Source organism: Lutra lutra, chromosome 3, assembly GCF_902655055.1.
Source record: "Lutra lutra chromosome 3, mLutLut1.2, whole genome shotgun sequence".
In the NCBI taxonomy this organism is placed as follows: Eukaryota; Metazoa; Chordata; class Mammalia; order Carnivora; family Mustelidae; genus Lutra; species Lutra lutra.
Window position 1 is genome coordinate 163,867,640 of NC_062280.1, and position 12,872 is coordinate 163,880,511.

At 33.9% G+C, this 12,872-nt stretch overlaps 1 protein-coding gene and 1 non-coding gene across 2 annotated transcripts in view; both read right to left on the reverse strand.

Moving 5' to 3' along the window:
- The window catches only part of KLHL1 (kelch like family member 1), a 376,159-nt gene that overhangs the window by 176,884 nt on the left and 186,403 nt on the right, over positions 1-12,872 (reverse strand). The window lies entirely within an intron of this gene.
- Positions 8,745-8,851, reverse strand: LOC125096591 (U6 spliceosomal RNA). The gene has a single exon (XR_007126270.1). It is a non-coding gene; the product is annotated as a U6 spliceosomal RNA (small nuclear RNA).

Genomic DNA, 12,872 nt, shown 5'->3' on the forward strand with positions numbered 1-12,872 from the left:
TAGGGCTACAATGAAACACTTAAAAGTAATCATCTTATAGTGATGATATTTTGAGTGGTTTATTTTTATTTTTGTACTTTTGCTTAGTTTTAGAATTTCTAAATTTTCTGGAATTAGTATTTTTTTAATAATGAGAAAGAATTATAATTTTCAAACTATAATGTTATGGCCTTTGTTTTATCTTGAATAAAAAGTCCTTTTAAATATGGTTTTGTTCTTATTCATTATTCTCTTTGGTACTGAAATTAAATAAACAAAGGAGGTAAAATTTCTTTTTCTTTTTTTTTTTAAGATTTTATTTATGTATTTGACAGAGAGAGAGAGAGAGATCACAAGTAGGCAGAAAGGCAGGCAAAGAGAGAGGGGAAGCAGGCTCCCTGCTCAACAGAGAGCCCAATGCGGGGCTCAATCCCAGGACCCTGAGATCAAGACCTAGGCCGAAGGCAGAGGCTCAACCCACTGAGCCACCCAGGTGCCCCAAAGAGGTAAAATTTCTATCCTGATAATCATATGTAATACTTTCTTCAGTTGTAATGAAAATTCACTTGATAGTAGTTGTTACATATACTTTGGACATCTTGCTCCATCTTTTCAAGTCTATCTAAAATAATATAACTCATGATGGATTAAAAATATAAATATGTATATGTATATGTACATATATATATATATTTCACTTAGATTTTAGTTATATTAGCAAGCTTTCTCAGTTGGTAAGAATATTACCATATTACCACATTTTTAAATCATCTTTCCCCAAAAGAAATGGGTTTATTGTTCTGATCTAAACATTTATTTCCACATTCATAATATTACCAATGATATTTATTTATTTATCTATCTATTTATTTTTAAAGATTTTATTTATTTATTTGACACAGAGAGAGAGCACAAACAGGGGGAATGGCAGGTAGAGGGAGAGGGAGAAGCTGGCTTCCCACTCAGCAGGGAGCTTACTGATGTGGGGCTCCACCCCAGGATGCTGGGATCATGACCTAAGCTGAAGGCAGACATTTAACTGACTGAGCCACCCAGGTGCCCCTACTACCAGTAATTTTTAAACTTTCCCTTAAATCTCAGAAGTATAAATTATTTTTGCAAACTCTAGCATGTATTTCTTCATAAAGCTTTGATGTAATCTTTGCCTCATTAAGCAAACAAACAAACAAAAAAAAAAACAAAACAGTTGACTGATTGGCAGTGTAGGCCCATTAATGGCTAACATTTGTAGACACAGATCAATGACACAATTTTGAATACTTACCTGACTACTCTTCTTTTTTAAAAAAAAATTGACCTTTTAAAGTGTTAAATAAGTGTGTCATTTTACATAGATTCATGAAGACTCCCAAAAATACAAGTTAAGTCCACTTTACTGGCAATTAAAATACCATAGAAGTATTGACAGTGGGGTTGTAAGTTTTCAAAATGGCAAACAGTTATGATAATGTTCTGAACAGAAGCTATTTCCCTTATTTCTTCTATTTACATCATAATTGTATCTTCAAAAAAAACCCTGGAAATATTTAATTCATATAAAATACTAAAAATATTTTGTGCTTATATGTAAATTTTACTCTTACTTTCAAATATTTCTGAATAGTTGATTCCCTTACATTAATGCTTGACTAGACATTTGAAAGTTATGGGTGAAATGGACAAGTCTTCATTATGCACAGCTAACAATGTTGCAATAAAGTTGCAATGTAGATAATACAGATTCTCTGAAGAAAATTGGAATTAACCAAAAACATGCTGATTTGTTGAAATAGAGACTGTTAAAGAGTGTCTAGGGACCTTGAAAGGAGTTGGGGCTTTATACTGCAGAGAATGGAAAACCAATTCATAGAATTCTTAGCTTTATACATAGGAAGATTATATTAGCAGGATGCAGGATAGATCATAATAAAGCAAAATGGAGATGGGCAAAATTTTGTGAGGTGAGGTCTTAGTTTGAGTTGTGGTCTGTGAATAATTATTGAAGCCATAGGCCATGGAAGTACTGAATGAATATAGATAAGTAGGAGAAGAGAAAAAGACCAGAACTCTAGGGGTGAAGGTCAGGGGATGGTGAGAGTAGCCAAGGAAAAATATTGGGAAACATTTTCAGAGAGTCATGAGAAGAAGTTGCAGATTAAACTATAATTATCAATTATTAATATTGTCATTTAAGTCTGAACATGGTGGGGAAATGGTGTATGAGAAGATATGACATTAGAATTTGTTCCTTGGGAAGTTACCTTTTTTTCTGTGATCTGATTCAACATTGCAGTCAAATGTATAAACCGGGAAGTATAAAAATTATATAGTTAATTTATTCCCTAAATTTAGTATGGGAAGAATTTGAGAAAAAAAATGTGAAAAAACTTTCACTAAAATAAAAAAAAAACTTTGTTGACAAATAAAATGAAATATATAATATATACAATTTATGAGTTATTGTATCTTTTCAACAAGTATAACTTGTTTAATTACACAAGGACCAAAAGCAATGAATATTCATTACATTAGCTGATTTAGGGGATGTTGGTTTCTATTATCTTTGCTTCCATTGGCAAATAAAGGCTGAACAATATAATAAGTGAATTCCTATTTATCAATATTTCTTCCAAATTGAGCAAATAATATAGAGTTGATTACAGTATTTTGCCTATCATTTTACAGTGTTAAAATAGATATTTGTCCTTTTTTAGCCTAGGTTTCCTCTCTACATTCAAAATATCACTTAAAATAATCTTAAATATTAATGTATTTACATGATACATATAGCTAGAAGTACTCATTCTATTTAAGGTAAATCCTGGCTCCTAAGTATGGCTTCAACTGAATTATGACAACTAAGTATTTACTTTCATTTTATATATAAGTAGTAATATATAATTGTATAATACAATGATATATTAAAAGGGAGAATAGCTCATTGGATGTTCAAAACAGAAAGAGAGAGAGAAGGAAAAGAAAAGAAAGGAGGACTAAAACTGCAAGTTCAATGCTTACTGGTCATATTTTAGCCCAGAGAAAATCTTAACTGTCTTTAATTTATGGCAGAATTTATGCAGAATAAGCACACCTTGAGATGCACAGAGAATTTATTCAAAATGGATCTATGTCCACATAAATAATGTTTCTGGAGTGAATAAATAATCCAGTTGTAAAATATCTTGTCTAATATTATTCCAAAGAATTTTCTTTCAAAATTAGAGTATAAGGGCGTTTAATAGCAAATACCTTAAATAAAGAAAAGAAAGGTCACAAAATACACACAAAATGACATCATTATTAAAACAGAACATTTTCAGACTTTGCAGTCATTATTGTTGGAAAGAGTTTTAAAAAAGAACAAAAACACACTTTATCTTGAAATCCAGATGTTTTCTCACTACTGTCAAAATATTTTCCAAATAGTTTATCAAATATCATTTATATAGATCATAAAAATGTTCCTATTTATTACATGAATGACAGTGGGTGTCTTGGAAATAATTTCTAGCATTTTTAATGGAATAAAAGTCTCTATATTTTAATGCACAACTATATAATGAGGTTAAAATATAGAATTTCATTATAAAACCCTCTGAGTTTGTGAAAGACATTTTATAAAGCTAGTAAGAACAATGAATTAAATCCAGAAATTATCAGTAATTAATATGTTACTACATTCTTTCTATCCATTGCTATTGTTCTTCCTTTCTTTTCTTTTGTTTTCTTTCCTTTTTCCCAAGCTTCTATGAGGCATTAAATCAACTGTGAAATCTTTCTTAAGTTCTTTAGTCAAGAGTCCCCTCCTTTATGGTCTCCAAATAGTCTGGCCAAACCCACTGCACTAAAAACTTTCCTCCTAGAAAAAATATTGTCATATTTAACATTGCCTACCATCTCTAACAAAGATGCCTGGAAGCTCTTAAAGTACATTTACTGGATTACCTTGGCCTCCAAAACTTAACAATGTTTCATAAATTTCCAATGTTTGCAAACCACATAGTAAATGGCCAATATACCACAAAGAATTTCATACTAAGTTAAAACATATATTAAACATCTCTCAGAGGGTAATATGGTGGTAGAGTAGGAAGACCTCATCCACAACACAACTAGGAAACTATCAAATCATCCAAAACACTTCAGAAATTGACTTGAAGCCTGGAAAAACAAACTCCACAATTAAAGGTAGAAAAGATGCCACAATGAAGAAGTTTAAAAATGCAGGTTTAGAAGAGAAATGGATAGTGGCTGCTGTGGTGGGTAGGGAGCCTAGGTCATGGAAAAGGGTGAGATTAAAATTAGCATATGGAGGGGAGCTAATGGGGAAAACAAATCCCCATAGCAGTTGGGTTGGAAAGAAAGAGGAGCCAAATTTCATGAGTTCTTGCAACTGTGGTGCTTAAAGTCTAGAGCTCTAAAGGTCAGCGGGCTTGGCTCAGGTAGAGTCCAGAGGTATTGGGGCTGCTTCTGGATAGAAGGCAGAGCAAAGAGTCTGCAGACATACAGCATGGAAACAGTGATCTAAAGAGGGCCTAAGGCACACAATAGGGATGTTATTTGCTTATCTTGAAACATGTCCCAGAAAGGCAGCATTCACAGACAGACTCCTCTGGGAGCAAAGCAATTGGCAGGTGCCATTTCCTCCCCTGCTGCCCAGCATAAACACAGCACCACCTCAAGGAACCTAACTTGTGTACATCAAGCCCTCCACATGCCCTGGAAGAATTGCCTTTCCTAGTCATAACTCAGTCCCAGCAAAGCAGGTTCCCTCCACCTGAGGACCAGCCCAAATCTCTACTCCTACTATGTCTTCCAACAAGAGTTTTGTAGGGCCTTTGTTCTGGAAGCAGCAGTGACAGGTTTCATTTCACAAGCAGACCAGAGCACACATAGTTAAAATGTGCCATATTCAGGTAAGGGACCAAACACTGCCCACAACAGGAAAAGTGAGACAGATAAAGTAGACAGAACACAATAGCAGAGCACAAACAGCATACAGTGGAGACACTACCTGAAGTATCAGGCTCTGGGGAACAGGGGACACTATACTTCAGGCTACTATAGGACCTCTTTTTCATAAGGCCACTACTCTCAAGAACAGGAGACATACTTCCCTAACACACTGAAGCAGGCACAAAGACTTAGATAAAATGAAAAGACAGAGAATTTGTTCCAAATGAAACAACAGGACAAAGCTCTTGCCAGATATTTAAGTGAAACAGATATAAGTAACATCCATGATAGAGAATTTAAAGTAATGATGATAAGATATTTACTGGACTTGAGAAAAGAGTGGAAGGCATGAGTGAAATCATTACACAGAGATAAGTAATAACAGCAGAGATAACGGGCTCAATAAACAAAATGAGAAACAAGATTGATAGAATGAATAGTAGGCTGGAAGAAGCAGAGGAACAAAATAATGATCTAGAAGACAGAGTAACAGAAAGTAATCAAGCTGGACAAAGAAGAGACAAAAGAATTATGCAAAATGAGAATAGCCTTAGAGAAATCAGGGACTCCGTCAAATGTAATAACATTCACATTATAGAAGTCTAGGAAGAAGAAGAGAGAAAATGGGGCAGAAAATTTGTTTGAAGAGGTAATAACTGAGAATATCCCTAATCTGGGGAAAGATACAGACATCCAGGCCCAGGAGGCCCAGAGAACCTCCAACAAAGTCAACAAAAGCAGATCCACACCAAGACATATTATAATTAAAAAGGCAAAATATAATGATAAAGAAAGAAAACTTAAAAGCACTGAGAGAAGACAATTACCTATAAGGGAAACCTCCATAAGGCTACCAGGAGGTTTTTAGCAGAAACTTTCAAAGCCAGAAGAGAGTGGCAGGGTATATTCAAATTGCTGAATGGGAAAAATCTGCAGTCACATACTCTATCTAGCAATGGAAGGAGAGATAAAGAGTTTCCCAGACCAACAGAAACTAAAGGAGTTCATGACCACTAAAGCAGCTCTGCAAGAAATACTAAAGGGGACTCAATGGAAAGGAAAGACCAAAGGTGACAGTATGAAGGTAGGAAACACAAAGCTGTGAAGAAGTGAATATTTTTGTAAAATATCAGTCAAGGAACTCCCAAAATAAAAGGATGTAAAATATGACACCATATACCTAAAATGTGAGGAGAAGAAGAATAAACAATGGTTTCAAACCTAAGTGACCATCAACTTAATATAGATTGCTATATGCAGAACATATTATATACAAACCTAATGCTAACCACAAAACAAAACCTGCCAATAAATATGTAAAATCTAAAGAGAAAGGAATCCAAATATATCACTAAAGAAAACCTCCAAACCACAAAAGAGAGAAAGACAAGAAAGGATCAAAGAAAATCTTCAAAAACTACCCAAAACAGGTAATAAAATGGCAATAAAGATGTATCTAGCAATAACTACCGTGAATGTAAGTGGACTATACATACTCCAATCAAAAGACCTAGGGTGACAGAATGGATAAAAAACAAAAAACAGGACCCATCTACATTCTGCCTATAAGAGACTCATCTTAGATCTACCAACATCTGTAGATTGGAGGTCAGAGGGTGGAGAAACATCTATCATGTGAATGGATATCAAAAGAAAGCTGAAGTAGAATACTTACATAAGGCAAAATGGACTTTAAAACAGATACTGTAACAAGAGACAAAGAAGGACATTATATAATAATAAAATGGATAATCCAACAAGAAGATAAAATAATTGTAAATATTTATGTGCCCAACTCAAATATAAAACAAACATAAAGGAACTAAAGTTAAACAAACATAAGAGAACTATAGTTAATAACAAACATGAAGAAACTACAAAGTTTGGAGGGTAATTAATTTTTTCATGCTCTCTCCTTCCCTTTCTATGTAAGTATCTATTCACTCACACACCTACACTCAGGCATACAAATACATGTATATACACAAACACAAATAGACACAAAACCATTTTTCTGCTATCTATTGTTTTCTGCAAACTTTTTTTTTTAAATTTTTCCTTTGGTATGACATTATGTCTCAGATATCTTTTTATGTCAGTAAATTATCCTTCTGTCACATTGTGGTAGCAGCATAGCACTAAATTTTACTTCATATGTGAGGCTTATAGATAGTTTAGGTAGTCATTTCAGTGATTTACTTTACTAACATATCTGAAGTGTACTGAATTTTCTATACATCTGTACTTATATGTGTATTTCCATAGCACTGATTCCTAAAATTGGGATTGATTTGTTGTGTGGCACCCCACACTTGCTATTTTGATCAGTATGTATGACTAAATTGCCTCCAGAACTTACATTCTTAACAACAATGATTGAAATACTATATTTAACTTCACCTTCCCAATGACTGCTATAAGACTTAAATTTTATTGATTTATTTGTGATAACCTCATAGGAAGAAAGTAAAATAGCATATTTGCTCTAATTTTTGTTTATTTAATTGGCACTAAATTTTAGTACAATGGTTTCCTTGGTTTTTATGTTTTGCCACATTTTATAATTCACTGACTCATTTTTAAAAAATAACTTGTAAATCTGTTTCATGTTATTAAACGTAATCATTTTTAATTAAAATTTTTAAATATTTTCTCCCAAAATGCTACTTGCATTTTGTCTCATTACAGGATGAACTTTTATATACATTGTTTATTTTTGACTTCCCCTAAATTGAATGTTGCATGAGAAAGAAACAAAGTAAATGATTTATTTATTTATTTGTTTACTTTTCTTCCTTTGCTAGCACTTCACAAAAGATTTATATAATCACTTGAAGTTAGTTAATTGCAGATGTTATCAATAACTGGACTCCTTTCATGAAACCACAAACCTAATATAGTTTAGAGTCAACCACAATAATACAACGTAATTAAAGGTCAGGCTCAACTGGACTTAGTGTCTAATCTCTTCTGGTGCTTTTTGCCTCTCTAACATTTCCAAAATCCTCCTTCCTAAGAGTCGAAATGCAGCCACCTCCTAAAGAGATTACTGTGGTGGCCTATAGCAATTTTCCCTTCTAGGGTTCCCTCCCACCAATCGATTAACTACATTCTTCTCTCTCTCATCTCTGTAAGACACAGTTTGTAGAATTATCATACCTAAAATCTTTTAAGGTTACCATTCAATTATAGGAGCAATATTCATGTTATGTATTATGATAACAGAATCCCTTCAGAGATAATTGTCTACTAATTTTCCAGCTCTTAACTCAACATTATTTCTCACATACTCCGTAATCAAACATACAAACTATTTACAATTCTGAGCAATATTTTGTACCTCTATGAACTTTTGAAAATACAACTTCTGTGTCTTAGTAGTATGTATCTGAACTATAAAACTGGAAGAAATGGCCAAACTTGTCTTGCACCATCATGGGCTAAGTTGGCATTTTGCCCCAGGGGTAGCAAGTATCTGAGGTTTGGCTGTATTTCAATGTTACACTTAATGAAAAGAGCTCTTAATGAAAAAAGAAAGAAAAGAAAAAAGAAAGAAGAGAAAAGTGTTCTGGAAATTTTACTCCTTGTTCTATACTAAGTAGAATATTCTTTCAAAGCATCTACATATCTTATATGCAATATTTATGTCTTTCGTTATTTGTATGGTTTGTGCCTGTTGTTACAGATGAGGATGATGATGATGATGATGATAATTACTATCAGATGGAATCATTTTTATCTGGTATCTGGGACTGATTTATGTCCAGAACAGATGCTGCCAATTTTCCATAACTGATTCTTTTTTTTTTTTAAATATGGAACGCTTCACAAATTTGCATGCCATCCTTGCACAGGGGTCAAGTTAATCTTCTCTGTATCACTCCAATTTTAGTATGTGTGCTGTCCAAGCAAGTACTGATTCTTCTTTTTTTTACCTGACATAGATTGAATTCTAACTATGAACTTTAAACTGATTGCATACGTTGTTGATTTGTCATTTTTTGTTCAGTGGTCAAGTTGCTTGAGTGGAAAAGATAAATAAGACAGATGGCAGGAAAATGCATACTGGGTACATTAGTGACACCAATTTTCTCTGCAAATAGATGGACTCTCCCATCTCACAGCCAAGGCCAGCTCTGCAGGAGGGTCTAATAGTAAGTTCAGGGAAATGTCCTGAGACTTCAACCCATCTGGGTAAGCAAACCAGGGAAGCCTGAAGCAATATTCAGAGCCCACTGCCCAAAACAATGTACTCAGATATTTCTGTTCTCTATTTGGCCCTGCCTCATCTTCAAGTTTAGGTTATAATTGGCCCCCACCCCCCAAAAAATGGTTGAATATGTTTCTTTCAGTTCTGCTTCTTCCATTACTTTAACTACTTAGCTGATGGGAAAAAATGGGGTGCCCTCATTTTTTTGATGGCCTAATGATGTCCTTTCACACCTCCAAAGTAGAATTCACTTTCTCACACAATTTGCCTGCTGGTATAATGATATAAACTAAAGATGATGTATGTCAAATTGGTGCTTTCCTTTTACATTGGGCCTAATTTTTACTTGATTTGGCAGTTTTGTTTTGTTTTTTTTTAGAGTTTACATTATTGAGTTATTATAATTCACTAGCTCAAATGCAGATGAACTTTCCTCTTTATTCTGTGTTTTATCCATTCATTTTGGAGAGTTTTGTGAAAGGAGATATGAAAACAGTGCTTACTGTCTTTACTAGAATTCCCACTCATTTAAAACATATGCAAGCTTGTCTATCTCTAAACACTGGAAGACCATAAGTGAATCCTATGTTAACGCCATTGTAACAGAAAGTTAAGAAAGTAAATAAATGTTCAAAGACATAAATCATTAGTCCATTTGTAGTTTACAGTATTACTTAACAGGTATTCAGGCAGAACCCATTGAAATGGTATAATGAAAGTGACATTCTTAAATTAATGTCACCATGAAGGATTAGGCAACATTACTTCACACATACAAAAAAGTAAAAAGGGGGTAAAAAAAATTACTGCAAAAATATCTTTTGGTTGAAAAAATTTAAGAACCTTGTGAGTAATCTAGTAAGGCATAAATGGGTTTTCTTGGGTATTTGTATTTGTTTTGACATATTCTTAGGAAATACTAGATTTTACATAAATTTCTGACTGTCTTGAGTGTACAGATATGCCCCTTTATACCAAACAAACATAATCACAGAACAAAGAGTAACAGTGAGTGAAAAAAAATCTTATCCACTGAATTTTTCATTCACTAATGTTCTTAGGGGGAAAAGATGGAGGTCAGCAAACATAACTGTTCACATATTATCTCTGACACAAAATCCCTCACAAACATAAATTCTGCTCTGTATGCACTCATAAAGTAAAGGTTCCACATGAAATAAACAGGAACATTAAATATACAAATACATAAGCAGTCATAAATGTTAACCCCATCCCATTTTAGCATATTCATAAGTCTATTTCTGCATAACAATTAATGCCTCATGCTGTTTCAGCACCAACTTGGCTAATAATGAGACTTCAGTATGTAAAAATGTAAATGATTTTACTGACCAAGTAACAGGGGACATATATTTCTTTTCCATAAGAAGATCTAGCCAGTAAAAAACTAGAGCAGTGTTGCAATGACAATATTTTTCTTTGGAATAAATTAGAAACCTCTTTCTTCAGTAAAAAGAAACATCATCAAACAACTTACTAGAAATCTGATAAAATAAAGTTACACTGCAGGTCAAGTCACTCTTATTGTCAACAACATGATTTATAAAGCATGTGTCTTGTAGGACATCTATTAATGCAGATATAATCCTATAATCCCCATTCATCAATGTAAGCGCAATAATAGGGTTCTCTTCAGCAGATCTCAGTCTTGCACAGCAATATCTTAGGTGTTTCAAATGAGCATTGGCTACATAAATGTTATTGTATACGGACTGAGAGTTGGTATAGTTGAATTAATCCAGGTTTATAGTTATTTCTGAAGCTATTTCATAGTATCCAGATCCATGCAACAGATCTCAAAGTTCTGTCCTCCTTATTTGATGAAACTTGGTCATTTCAAACTCAGCGTGAAGACTGCCCCCAAATCCTAACCCTGTTCCTATTTTTTCCTTTTCTCAAATATTGTGTGGGATTTTAATCCCCCTTTTTCCCTCATTCATAAACTTATTCTATGATTTGTGCACTTGCCTTATCATTCAATCAAAACAATACATTTTTTTCAAGTTGTAGGTGAGGTAGACCAGTAGCTTCTAACTTTTAGAAAAACTAATATCTCATGGAGATTAGGAATAAAGAATACACATAAAGTATAATAAGTCTACAACAGATAAAAAGGACAAGATTACATGAAAGCATAGAAAAAGTGTTCAGGATGGCTAGGAGATATGCAAGTGAACATTTAACTTAAGTTATATTTTAGGGTTGAAAATTAAATTGTAATTTTGATAACATATACAAGGAAAAGCAAAAGCCTTCTTCTTCTTTTTTTTTTTTTTTTGAAGATTTTATTTATTCATTTGACAGACAGGGATCACAAGTAGGCAGAGAGGCAGGCAGAGAGAGAGGATGGGAAGCAGGCTCCCTGCAGAGCAGAGAGCCCTATGTGGGGCTTGATCCCAGGACCCTGAGATTATGGCCTGAGGCGAAGGCAGAGGCTTTAACCCACCAAGCAACGCAGGCACCCCAGAAAAAGGCTTAAGTAGATGGAGAATAGTGTGTGAGGACACAGAGTGATGAAATATCACAGAATGGTGTGGAGCTATAAGTAAATATTGCAAGGTAGCAGATGTCCAGGGAAATCCAGTAACATAACTGGGCAAGTAGGTAGGCACCCGATTGCAAAATCACTGTATGCTAACAGTTTATACTTATTACTGGGGAAACACTAAAGAATGTCTAGCTGCCAATAGATTTAATCACATTTGGATTTAAGGAAATTAATATGTGCAGGGGGAGAGGCAAAGAAAGAGGAGAATCAGACTCTCCTCTGAGCAGGGAGCCAGATGCAGGGCTCCATCCCAGGACCCAGAAATCATGACCTCAGTTGAAGGCAGATTCTTAACCAACTGAGCCACCCTGGTGCCCCGTTGTCAGGCTTTATAAAAATTGTATTGTCATATTTTTCAGTGGAGTAAAAATAGCACTTTATTATTTACTTTTCTTAAGTTAGGTGGTTAACAAGCACGACTAAACAATATATATTTAGGGATACATGCATGTATAGTAAATAAGTTATAAATACATGTGTTTAAAACACAAAATTCCCACTATCCTCCAAGAATAATGTTTACCACTGAGGGAACAACAGGTAGAAAGTATTTCATGGAGTGCACAGGTAGAATTGTACTTAAGAAGTTTGATTTTTTAAGTTAGGTACCATGATAATAGAAAGTTAATTGAGTATTATACTTTATAACATTAATATATATTCTAAGATTCAAAATTTATAAAACAAACTGCTTAAAATGAATGAACATTTACAAACAAAATATTTGAAAATAATACAAATGAATTTCAAATATTACATTATAAAATATTTTTAAATGAATTAGATGGGGAGAAAAAGAAATAGAAGCTAATTCAACATCCCAGGTAAGAACAGATGAGAGATTTAACAGAGTAGTGAACTCTAGGCAAAAGGGAAGAAGTCAGGTTCAGTCAATGGTAAGAGAGAAAGGAAAACAAGAATGAAGGCTGTCCCAAAATTCAAGGTTAGAAGCACTCTAAAGAAGAAAGTGCTCATTAGGGTCTAACACTGCAGAAAATTGGGACAGAAAAGTACAACTGGATTTTCAAACTGTGGGGTCACTGGTCAATTTGGTCATAGTTTTTCTATGCCTTAGTGCAGACTGAATCCATACAGCAATGGGGGTTCAAGATTTCTACTTTAGAGTTGCTTAGGGATGGTATTCTGGTTTGGAGAGCA